Source organism: Gossypium hirsutum, chromosome D05 (assembly GCF_007990345.1).
Source record: "Gossypium hirsutum isolate 1008001.06 chromosome D05, Gossypium_hirsutum_v2.1, whole genome shotgun sequence".
Taxonomy (NCBI): Eukaryota; Viridiplantae; Streptophyta; class Magnoliopsida; order Malvales; family Malvaceae; genus Gossypium; species Gossypium hirsutum.
Window position 1 is genome coordinate 40,366,982 of NC_053441.1, and position 12,513 is coordinate 40,379,494.

Here is a 12,513-nt window from a genome sequence, read left to right on the forward strand (position 1 = left end):
ATTTTAAAATATGTACATATGGTTTTATATTTTATATTATATATATACACGTGGATACCTTTTCATAATATATTTATACGTACATAGTTCTTTTTTATATAAATATATAACGTATACATATATATACATACTTTTATATATACATGCTTTCATATATCTCCATAATTTTATGTATATATGCATATATATATCTTTTACTTTTTTATAGTTTTTTTTGTGTTTATTTCTTCACTTACATTTCCATTATTTGTTTTGAAAGAATGTCTTCAATTCTATTCGTTTATTTATTTGCAATTATATGATTGATTTGTCTCTTATATTTATTTATTTCATTTTTGATGATTGTTCATATTATTCATATTTACATTATCATATTCATATTTGCTTAGTTATGCATATTAACACCATACTTCAAAAAAAAAAATTTTCTAAATGAGGCAATATTTAGCACTGGGGAAATTCGAGAAAACATGCCCTAAGGTGCTGGGTGTCGATTTTTCTTATTCAACAAAACGGCTAAATATCTTTTTTAAAAAATTTTCAAAGTAAGGCAATGTTTTGAGTTTGGAAATTCGAGGAACGTGCCCTAATGTGCTGGGTTTCGATTTCTCGATTGACTGAATAGCCAAATATCCTCTTGAATTTCAATCCATCTTATCTGAGTTTTTTTAGGATCGTATTTTTAAAATTCTTCAAAGTTTTCAATCTTTGACACTAAGACACTAATTAATCAACTAGGTACCAATTTTGGGCGTTACGAGGGTGCTAATCCTTCCTCGTACGTAACCGACTCCCGAACCCATTTTTCTGAATTTCGTGGACCGAACTCGTTGTTTTAATAAAATTAAATTGTTTATTAAAAACAACCACTTTTACGAGGTGGCCCGATCACACCTCATCAAAAAAGATTGGTGGCGACTCCCGTTTTCATTTTCGTTTTCAAAATCCAAGTCGACCCCATTTTCAACAAAAAAATGGTGTCAACAGCTTGGCGACTCCACTGGGGACATAAAATAAGAGAGTCAAGCCACGAGTTGATTATTTCTTGTCTTTTTGTCGAAAGTTGAAGGTGTGATTTAAATATACGATCCTCTCATTGCATTTCATTTGTTTTGAGTTATAGTTTTCATCATGTTTGTATTTTAAATTTTTATATCTTTCTGCACATTGCATTGTATGACCGTTGGTCACACCTTTTAAGTGGAAGTGAGAAGTTATTTCCTTCGTGAGGTTTTCAACTCCGTGCAGGATAGTGGATCACTTTTGGGATACATCCGTACCTATGTCTTCGTGAGATTTTCATCTTCGTGCAGCCATAGGGAAATGTATTCCCCTGAACTGAACTCGGTCTATATGAGCCTATAATGGGTGAAGATCGAGGAATCTGCTGGTTCGGGTACCTTATCTTTAGAACCAACTTTCATATAGTGGACTTAGGAACTTAACCTAGGTAGAGCCACACCAAATCCCTAGTATTTACCTGATTAGGTGCTTTATGTTTTCCGTGCTTGCTTATGTTTTGATTATGATTGCATTACATTGCATTTGCATCTTAGGAAAGAGATATTGATTCAAGTTCGATTACTAAATTAGAAAACTTGTCATGGAATACGGATTCCTTGATAAAGTGGAAAACAATACGACTTCTCGAATATATTCTGAGAAACACAAGGATGGCGATGGAAGAGTTCGTGACCTTGCTTCGTGGCCTGAGGATTCAAGACAATTGTCTAAGAGCCTTCAACATTCCAACCCCTTAAAGAGGCGAACGAGCCTTATGAAGACGGGCATGTGATGGATTGCAACCAAGATCAAGAGAAGAAGCTAGCAATGGCATCTATTGGCGAGATTACCTCAAGCATGCAGATGAAGAAAATGATAGATGTTGTTTCTTGGAATATGAGGGTGAGGCCGTACATGTATCCATTTTATGTAAAGGAATTTGCTTTCTAGAAAAGTTTCCTAAATGTAATTGAATCAGAATCAACGTCTCTTTAGGCATGCATTTCATACATTGCATTACATGCATTAAAATCCATTGAAAGAGTCTAAACGAGTAAATTTATTTCAGCTAACCTGGAAAACTGACCAACCAAACACGCTTACGATATCCAAGTAAAGACTAGAGAAATGGAACGAAGGTTGGAAAAGTTAGAGCGAATGCAGATTCAGATGCTAGAATTACGGAGAACTATGATAAACCAGTTCAACCAATTGCTAGCTGGAAAGTCAAAAGAAGTGAAAGACCCGGTGGTTTACTTTGGAGTTGATAATGAGAATCTTGTCTATTTCTTAGATTGTACTCCGACAAGTGTCCAGGTCCAGCCAGATGGGCGCCCACAAGGAGCACTCTTTATTATTGGATCCCAACACTATCAGACTGGTACATCGGCACCAGTGAATTGCCTGACAGGCTTAGGATCCAATTTGAGGAACGATTTAGTTAATCCTGTTGCTAATCTAGCCGAAATAAAGCAGATGAGGGTAGAGTACCCAGATACTACAAAGTCCCCAAGGAAGAAGGGGAATAAAAGGGATAATGTAGGCGGATATAACAAGGGCAACTCAAAACCAATCATTATGGGCCGGCCAAAGACAAAAAACCACCAGCCATCAGAGCCCTTTAAAGCAAGAATCTGGAGTGAAACCAGGTACTAAGAAGCTCCAGTTCACGCCAATTCTGATGTCATATAAGGAGCTGTATCAAAGCTTGTTCGACGCGCATGTTGTTGCTCCTCGTTACTTGACCCCTTTACAACCTCCTTATCCCAAATGGTACGATATGAACGCACAATGTGACTACCATGCGGGAATTACGGGGAATTCAATAGAGAATTGCATCGCCTTCAAGAAGCTAGTCGAAAAGTTCATCAAGATGGGTATTGTCAAGTTGGGTGACTCATCTAGTGCAGAAAGCCATCTACCCAATCATATTGATAACGGGATGAATGCGATGTATGAAGAAGTGTTGGGAAGCATTCACATTCATGCCATACATGAAGACACAAAGGAAAAGGAACCTTGTTAGATACCTACCCTTATAAATCTGGAGTGTTTTAAACAATTAGCTTGTGGAAGAAATCCCTGTAGTTATCAAGGCTTATTTAGAGTAATGTTCAGAACATTTTTGTTGTTTTTAGCCTAAAGCGATAGAAATTCCTTTGTGAAATAGGCTAATGTCTGAACGTCATTATTCTAATAAAATACATCTTTGCATTCCTTTTTGAGCCAATATTCTTTCATTCTTTTTGAATAATTATTTCTGATTATTTCATTCTTTTAGATTTTCTTCCACATCATTCATTCATAATCATATTGTATAAATAATTATTCATAAATTTATACTTTCTTTTATATATTCTTTGGTACTTATTATGAGTCCCTGGATATCAATGACATGAATGACTCTGCTAGAAACCTAAATTTTCCTTTTGAGCGAGGCATGTGTTCAGAGGGATCTCAGGGCTTTAAAAATGACAAAGATTGTAGTTTATCTCCTGACTTGTTAAGGATGGTTGAATAAGAGGATAGACAGATCCTACCTCACAAAGAATCATTAGAGATTATAAGCGTGGTAAAGATTAGAATTGACCTGACCGCGGAGACGAAGCAACACCTTATTGAGTGACCTCTAGGGTTCAAAGATGTCTCCGTATGATCATACCAGGACATGCCCCGGGTTAAACACCAATAATGAAATCTGCACAACAGCACGATGTTAGAAATTTGCAGTATGAACGATGTAATTCTTTGCCGGGGCAATGCCTTTCTCGTGGAGTGAGCATAGCTTTGCCCATTTGAAGTCGAATTTCTACCTCTTCAAGTTGTTGTTGGGTCGATTCTGATTAAAGAGGAAGATCCAAAGTTTTCTGTTGTAGTTGCGCCCCAAAAGGCTCAGATCAAAAAAGAAAAGAAAAATCAAAATCAAAGTCAAAATGAAAATGAAAAAAATCAAAATAAAAAAATAAAAAAATAAAAAAAAGAAGAAAGAAGAAAAAAATCAAAATCAAGATCAAAATGAAAATGAGAAAAAGAAAGAAGAATGAAAAAAGAGAAATCTAGATGAAAATATCAGAATGAAAAAGAAAAGAAAAAGAAAAGGAGAGGCCAAAGCGAAAACCCGCAAAGGGCGCTTTGTGACCAAATGAGGTTCTGAGTTGAAAACCCGAAAAGGGCAACACAAATTTCGAGCACAATGAGGCATGGACATCACCATTATCGAAGACTTCTAATGGGCATTGCTTTATTTTGAGAGGCTACTTCATGAGCCAAAGTCATCGTATACCGATACAGAATTTCAGAGAAGAGGGTATTGGAGAATGCATTGAGCTTAAACAATAGCACGATCGCTGAGGTCTCAAATTAACTCAAAAGTGGACACCACGATTCGTCACTGAATTGCCTAGAGTTAAACATCAAAAATTGAAGGAAAATGACTGAGATTTACAAGGATTGGCATGAGAAATTACTATTTGCCTTCCTTGCTTGTCGAACATCTGTACCGGGGCAATACCTTTCTCTTTGGTTTGCGGGGTTTAGGTAGTTTTACCTATTGAAATCCTTTCTCTTCGGGTATTAGTTGAGCTAGAATTGCATGAAGCAGAATGGATCCAATCGTGATGCGATCAGTTGAACCTAGGAAAAAGGTTAAAAGCTATTCTTCAGGGTCGGATGTACTAGAGACAAATGATACGAGCCCATAATGAACGGTGTCATCTCAGAGAATTCCACGAGAGGGTTGGATGTCAAAAAAGATCATCCCTCTCCAAAAGGATTCCAGAAAGAAATGAACGCCAAACCGGGAATGTCCCTACGTTGTAAAGAAGACATTCTTCAAAAGAGCACTGATCTTGAGTGAGATTGCTAGTCCTATAAACTCGGATCCAGTCAAGAAATACTTCGTTTAAAGAAGGAGAAAGGACCAAGGTGAAAACCCGTAAAGGGCACTCTGAGTAAAAAAAAATGAAAAATGAAAAATGAAAATGAAAAATGAAAATGAAGAGGCTAAAGGGAAAACCCGGAAAGGGCACCTTAGGCCAAAGGGAATTTGAGTTGAAAACCCGAAAAGGCGGCTCAAATATTTGTTCAGAATGGGGCATGAGGTAATTAGAGCGATTCAAATTTTGATTATATTGGGGCATGTGGTGATCTTGCTATGCCTGAATCAACAAGAAAGGATAGGCGACATCTTGGGGCATCGACAGAGCGCTGTAGATCTCCTAAGCACATGTCCAACTCAAAATGGTCTTCAGAAAGTTCGTACAAAGAAGTTCAAGCTGTGATATTGGGGGCACCCAATTCTCATATTATCTATATTAAATTTGTTGTTCTTGGAATACCTTTTTCCTTTCCAAGATATATATTCTCGATCAATTTCTTCATTATTCTTCTTTACTATTTTTGGTAATTTATTCCTTTCGAGCTATGCGCAGAACCAATTTTATTCTTATCCTTTGTTATGACCCTTTTTGCAAAGCATGTTGCATTAGAATAATGATTAATGGACTAATAAAACTTTCACAAAGGAAGTTTTGCATATTACTCTGAAAAGTTTCTAAATAATAGAGGAGCCTGAAGTAGGACTATTGTTTAGAACGCACCAATTTTAAAAGTTGGAATTGTGACAGCCCAAAATTGACCCTAGTCGGGAAGTGGTTTCGGGACCGCTAAATCGAGTCACCGAAATGTTTGAATGTGATATTTATTCTCTAGAATATGTATATATGCATGTGTGAAAATTTCATGGTTGAATTTTGTAAATTGTAAGTGAAATTTTATTAAATAGGACTTATGTGAGAAAATTTAGAAATGTGCTAGGCTAATGTAAGGTGGCCCATTTATGCATGTTGCAAATAGTTGTACTTGCATGTCAAATACCCCTTTTATTTTAAGTGGTGGCCGGCCATGATGGTTATATATATATAATATGTATTAAATCTTAATTAAATGGCCATTATTTTATGCAAAAGAAAGGAAATAGATTAAAGAAAGAATAAAAAGAAAAGTAATGAAGACAAAGCTTCATCTTTGTCTTCTTGGCCGAATTGAAAGAAAGAATTGGGGCAAAAACATTCGGTCACTTGAAGCTTGAGAAGGGGGGGAAATGGGTGAAGAAAACTAAGTGTTCATCTTTGTTTCTTCTAAGCCGAATGTGAAGGAAGAATAGGGGAGAAACACCACTCGGTCATCCTAGGCTTAAACTAAGGTAAAAAGTTTATGTTAATTCTTGAAATTTTAGTTAATTTTTGAGTTAGTTACCAACTTCTTTATTTGACCCATGTTAAAATTTGATTTTGGGAATGAATAAAGCTTTCGGCCATAGTAGTCAATAAAGAATATGGCTGTTGTTTCATATTAATTTGGACGAATCATGGTGGATGGGCGTTTGAGCCAAACAAATGATCATATGTATGCATTAGATGCTAAGTAGGAAGAATCGGCTATCATGTTGGATGCTATTGCCGAATATGAACTTGGTTATATTTGAGTAATGTATGTGTTTTGAGTTGACGGCATGAAAAGAAGGCTTAAAATGTGTTATAAACAAATTATATGTTAAACTAAGGTTTGCTAAATTACCATTTTTCCTTGTCGAATATGTGCTTAATTAAAGAAGAGTTTGTGTTGAATGTTTAAATAATATAGATAATTATTAATCTAAGTCTAAGCTAGGTAAATTAAATGATTGTGGCTTAATTGTTTTATGGCAAGTGGCTATTATGGTGAAATGCAAATTCGGTCATGGAATTTAATGTATTTCTTATTGAATTTTGATAAATTTTGTTATAAGAAATATTAAGGATGAAATTGAGTTGGCTATTAGTGTTTTGTGTGGAACTTTTAACTAAGTGAGGTGTTTGGCTAGGTCCTTTTGAACAAATATTTTGGTGTTGGCTATTTAAATGACATTAATTTTTGGTATTAAGTTGAATTGGAAAGTTGATAAATGTGTAAATATGACTTAGGGCTTATATAAGCATTCGGCATTAGCTAAGGAGTGAGAATTTGATAGTTGATGTATATGTAAATGGGTAGTGTTAATTGAATGTGATTTATTTGGTAATAATCGTAGTGGTTAAACTAGTGTATAAGAAAACAAGCTAAACTATGCGAGTTTTGCTTGTGTATGCGAAACTAGTATAAGTTGAATGATCGGTTATTAGGGTTTTATGATCATTTTGAGTTGAGTTATAAGTGACTATCATGGCTTGATAAGTTCTTGCCATTTTCGGTTATAAATATGTACGAAATTTGAATCATGGCATATTTATAAATTATAATACATATTGAATTTGTTATGTGATTGCCGAATGTGAATAATAAGTAAACAATATTGGTTAAGATATTAAACAAATCTATTTGCATTTATTAAGCTCAAGGAGCTAAAGGAGGAGAATCGAGCAAAGGCAAAGAAAAGATCATCGAGTAGCCGAGTTGGAACCGTCTTACCCAACACAAGTAAGTCATTAAGCATATAGTTGGTATTAATTCAAATGGTCATAACGTTTATGTAATGATGCTGAATGGAATGAATAAATATATATATGCATGTACGTATGTGATGATGAAAGTGTTGAATGAAAAGAAAGAGGTGAGATGTATTGAGTTGTTGATCTCGGCACTAAATGTGCGGGTATAAACATTTATGACCATGAGATTGGCGCTAAGTGTGCGGGTTTAAATTGTGCAGCACTAAGTGTGCGAATTGACTATGTAGCACTAAGTGTGCGAGTTTGACTATGTAGCACTAAGTGTGCGAGTTTGACTATGTAGCACTAAGTGTGCGAGTTGACTATGTAGCACTAAGTGTGCGAGTTTGATTATGTAGCACTAAGTGTGCGAGTTGATTATATAGCACTGAGTGTGCGGACTTAATATATATTCTTGAATCAATATGGACACTAAGTGTGCGACACTATTGAGTCGATCACGGACAGCGGATTGGGTAAGTATCTTGAGTTCATGGCTAATAGGTGCTATGTTTATATTTGGAGTTGAGCTTGGTAAGTTGAACCTATGTGACAAATATACTTGAAGTCACGTACATAAGATTTATCGTGGAATGGGTGAAAGGCCATTTAGTTGTATGATTGTAACGAAAATAGAATGATTTATGAAAATGCCTCGAATATTCTATTGATGAGTATATGGAATGTGAATGCATGATTTGGTATGAAATTGAACCGATAGGACGGAGGAACTATGGTATGGTTCGGTATGGATGGAGTAACTAGCCTCATTCCATTTTGTTTCCTCTTGTGATAATGTTATTAATGGATGGTAGTGTATTGCTTATGACTTACTGAGTTATAAACTCACTCGGTGTTTCCTTGTCACCTATTCTAGGTCTCTTGGACTCGTCTCTTTTTGCGTGGTCGGGCCGTCATCGAAGTCATCACACCGGATAGCAAGTTTTGGTACTTTCTTCTTAGTTGGCTTAGGAGAACATTTCGGCATGTATAGGCTATTATGTTGTGTTTGAACTTTGGTATGTAATCTTTTAGCCATGCGAAAATGGCATAAATGTTCGGTTGGGTTTGGATTCATAACGTTAGGTCGCAAATCTTGATAATTCGACCTTTTTATGCCATACGTCATGGTTGATTATTTTGGTGTTAAAATTCATGATATGGCAATAGTGTAGTAGGGGGAAGTTTGACAATGATTAGCCTTTGGCATGGTTAGTCATGATCATAATTTGTGATATGCATGATGAATTATTAGTTAGATCAAGGAGTAAACACGAAGTGGGCATAGTTGCTTTCGTAACAGATGCTGGCAGCAGCAGTGACATGAGATTGAAAAATCACTAAAATAGTAGGAGTGGAATTAATTGATGAATAAATTATGTAATCGAAGTTCGATGAGTCTATTTTCATATAGAAGTAACGAAAAGATCATATGGATAGTATGTTAAGAGATAATCTGGTTCTCGTGGGACAGGGCCAAAACGGTTTCTGGATTCCCTGCTCCGACTTTGGAAATTCATTATAAATTAACCAGAGATAATTAGGAGTCATACAATATATGTATAGATTCCTCTCTGAGTCTAGTTTCTATAGAAACAAACGGCATCAGTATGGAAGTTCTGTACAGGGAGATATCCAGGTCGTAATGCGCAAAGGTCAGTGTAGTCGACCCCAGTAACATGGGAGACTTTGACTAATAAACTGTACTAATTGGCCCGACCAAAAATTCTAGAAAAAAATATGTAGATGGAAATATGAGTCTAGTTTCAGGGAAAATTCACGGAACTGGATTTCGAGTTTCAGAACTCAAGATATGATTTTTAAAGCGACTAGTACGCAGAGTGACAGCTTGTCTGGGAAATTTTTAATAAGTGGTTTGAAGTCTGTTAACACCTCGTGTTCGACTCCGGCGACGATCTCGGGTTCGGGGTGTTACATTTGATTGGTATCAGAGCTATGGTTTAGTCGGTTCTTGGACTACCATAGCACGTATGAGTCTAGCTATACATGCCTTAATGTTAATGTTTAAATGTGTGATGACTTCTGACGGTTAAAATGTTTTTGTTTTGATTAGTAAATGGACCCCGGTGTAGAGAGAACCTTGGCGGATGACATTGAAAGTGTAGTGGCTGCTCCTACACAAGGGACACCGCCTGTTGAACCTCAATCATCTGCGAATAATCAATGTGAGGGGGCTAAACAAGCCTTCTTTACCATGATGAATGAGTGGGTCGCGCAGTATGCCCGAACCAATCCGACTGTCCAACAATTCCCGAATTTGAATAATCCACCCCCGGAGCCAGTAATGCCATCAGTTACTGATCCTGTGAGGCTGAGTAAGCCACCTGTAGACTTGATTAGGAAGCGCGGGGCTGAGGAGTTCAGGGCCATAGTTACTGATGATGCTGAAAGGGCCGAGTTCTGGCTTGATAACACCGTTCGGGTGTTCGATGAACTGTCATGCACACCTGATGAATGTCTAAAGTGTGCTGTATCTTTGTTGCGAGACTCAGCCTACTATTGGTGGAGGACCTTGATTTCCATAGTCCCGAACGAACGAGTAACTTGGGACTTCTTTCAGACGAAATTTCGAAAGAAATATATTAGCCAACGGTTCATTGATCAAAAGCGTAAGGAATTCTTGGAACTCAAGCAAGGCCGTATGACAGTATCTGAATACGAACATGAATTCGTGAGACTCAGTAGGTATGCCCGGGAGTGTGTAGCTGATGAGGTTGCTATGTGCAAAAGATTCGAAGAAGGATTGAATGAAGATTTAAAGCTACTAATGGGTATTTTGGAAATAAAAGAATTCGTAACACTAGTCGAACGAGCCTGCAAGGCGGAAGAACTTGGAAAGGAGAAGAAGAAGGCTGAATTTGAAGCTAGAGACTATCGTAAAAGATCGACGGGTAAAGCTCCGTTCTCAGCTGTAAAGAAGTTCAAGGAGGACACTAATAAGTCGAGGACGACTGCGGGAATTTCCATCAGAGCAAAACCATCGACGGGCTCTCGAGCTACTTCGGTAGCTAGTGTGGGCAATAATCGTCAAGAGAAACCTGAATGTCCCCAATGCGGAAGACGACACCTAGGTGAATGTTGGGGTAAGTCTACTAACAGGGCCTGTTACGGATGCGGTTCGAAGGACCACTTCATTAGAGATTGCACGGAGCTTGAAGAGAAGAATAAGATTCAAGGTGCAAGACCTAGTGGAGTGACAACTAGAGGTAGACCACCGAGAATTTTAGGAGGTAGGGGTGGTAGTCAGAGAGGGACCTCTGATACGGCTGTTCGAGCCGAGAACCGTACTCCTGCTAGAGCATATGCCATTCGCGCACGAGAGGAGGCATCCTCCCCTGACGTCATCACTGGTACCTTCACTCTCTTTGATACTAATGTGATTGCATTGATTGACCCTGGCTCTACTCATTCATATGTGTGTGAAACCTTAGCATCCAGTAAGACTCTACCTGTTGAGTCTACTGAGTTCGTAATTCGGGTGTCAAATCCCTTGGGTCGTTACGTGCTTGTCGACAAAGTGTGTAAGAGATGTCCCCTAGTAATTCGAGGTTCCTGTTTTCCGGCCGATTTGATGCTTTTGTCGTTTGACGAATTTGATGTTATTCTTGGTTTGGATTGGTTGACCGCGCATGATGCGGTTGTGAATTGCAAAAGCAAGACTATTGATTTGAGGTGCGCAAATAACGAGATAATCTGAGTTGAGTCTGCGGACTTAAGGGGGTTGCCAGCTGTAATATCAGCAATGTTGGCCCAGAAATATGTGAGAAAAGGGTGCGAAGCATACCTTGCGTATGTACTTGTTGACAAAGAGTTAGAAAAGAAACCCGAATCTGTGCCGGTGGTTTGTGAATACCCGGATGTTTTTCCTGAAGAATTACCGGGTTTACCACCTGTTCGGGAGGTAGAGTTTGGTATTGAGCTTGTACCTGGGACTACGCCGATTTCGATAGCTCCGTATCGTATGGCACCAACCGAGTTAAAAGAGTTAAAATCTCAGTTGCAAGAATTGACGGATAGAGGTTTTGCTCGACCAAGTTTCTCACCTTGGGGTGCACCAGTATTGTTCGTGAAAAAGAAGGATGGAACCATGAGGTTGTGCATTGACTATCGTCAACTGAATAAAGTGACGATAAAGAAAAAATATCCGTTACCGCGCATCGATGATTTGTTCGACCAACTGAAGGGAGCCTCAGTGTTCTCAAAAATAGATTTGAGATCGGGCTATTATCAGTTGCGAATTCGAGATTCGGACATACCCAAAACTGCTTTCAGAACGAGGTACGGTCACTACGAGTTCTTAGTGATGCCGTTTGGGCTCACTAATGCCCCTGCGGTATTTATGGATTTGATGAATCGGATCTTCAGACCATATTTGGATCGGTTCGTAGTTGTGTTCATTGATGACATCTTGGTCTATTCAAGAGATGAGATTGAACATGCTGAACACTTGAGATTAGTGTTGCAAGTTTTGCGGGATAAGAAGTTATATGCTAAGTTCAGTAAGTGTGAGTTCTGGTTAAGAGAGGTTAGCTTCTTGGGTCATGTGGTATCCGCATCGGGTATTCGAGTTGACCCGAACAAAATCTCAGCCATACTTAACTGGAAACCTCCGAGAAATATTACTGAGGTTCGGAGCTTTTTGGGACTCGCCGGTTATTACCGACGATTTGTCAAAGGTTTCTCGATGATAGCCACACCAATGACGAAGCTACTTCAAAAGGATGCTAAGTTCGAATGGACGGAGAAATGTCAGAAAGGCTTCGATCAACTGAAAACTCATTTGATTGAAGCTCCAATTTTAGTGCAACCCGAATCAGGCAAAGAGTTTGTCATTTATAGTGACGCATCCCTACTCGGGTTGGGTTGCGTATTGATGCAAGAAGGTCGAGTTGTGGCCTATGCGTCGAGACAATTGAAGCCACACGAGAGAAATTATCCCACCCATGATCTCGAGCTAGCCGCCATCGTATTTGCTTTGAAAATATGGCGACATTATTTGTTTGGCGAAAAGTGCCATGTATTT

The 12,513-nt window shown here is 38.1% G+C and overlaps 1 pseudogene; it reads left to right on the top strand.

Annotated features, from left to right (window-relative positions):
* LOC121217168 (rho-associated protein kinase 2-like) overlaps positions 1-3,028 on the top strand; it is a 56,225-nt pseudogene extending 53,197 nt beyond the window's left edge.
* Positions 3,029-12,513: the final 9,485 nt, after the last annotated feature.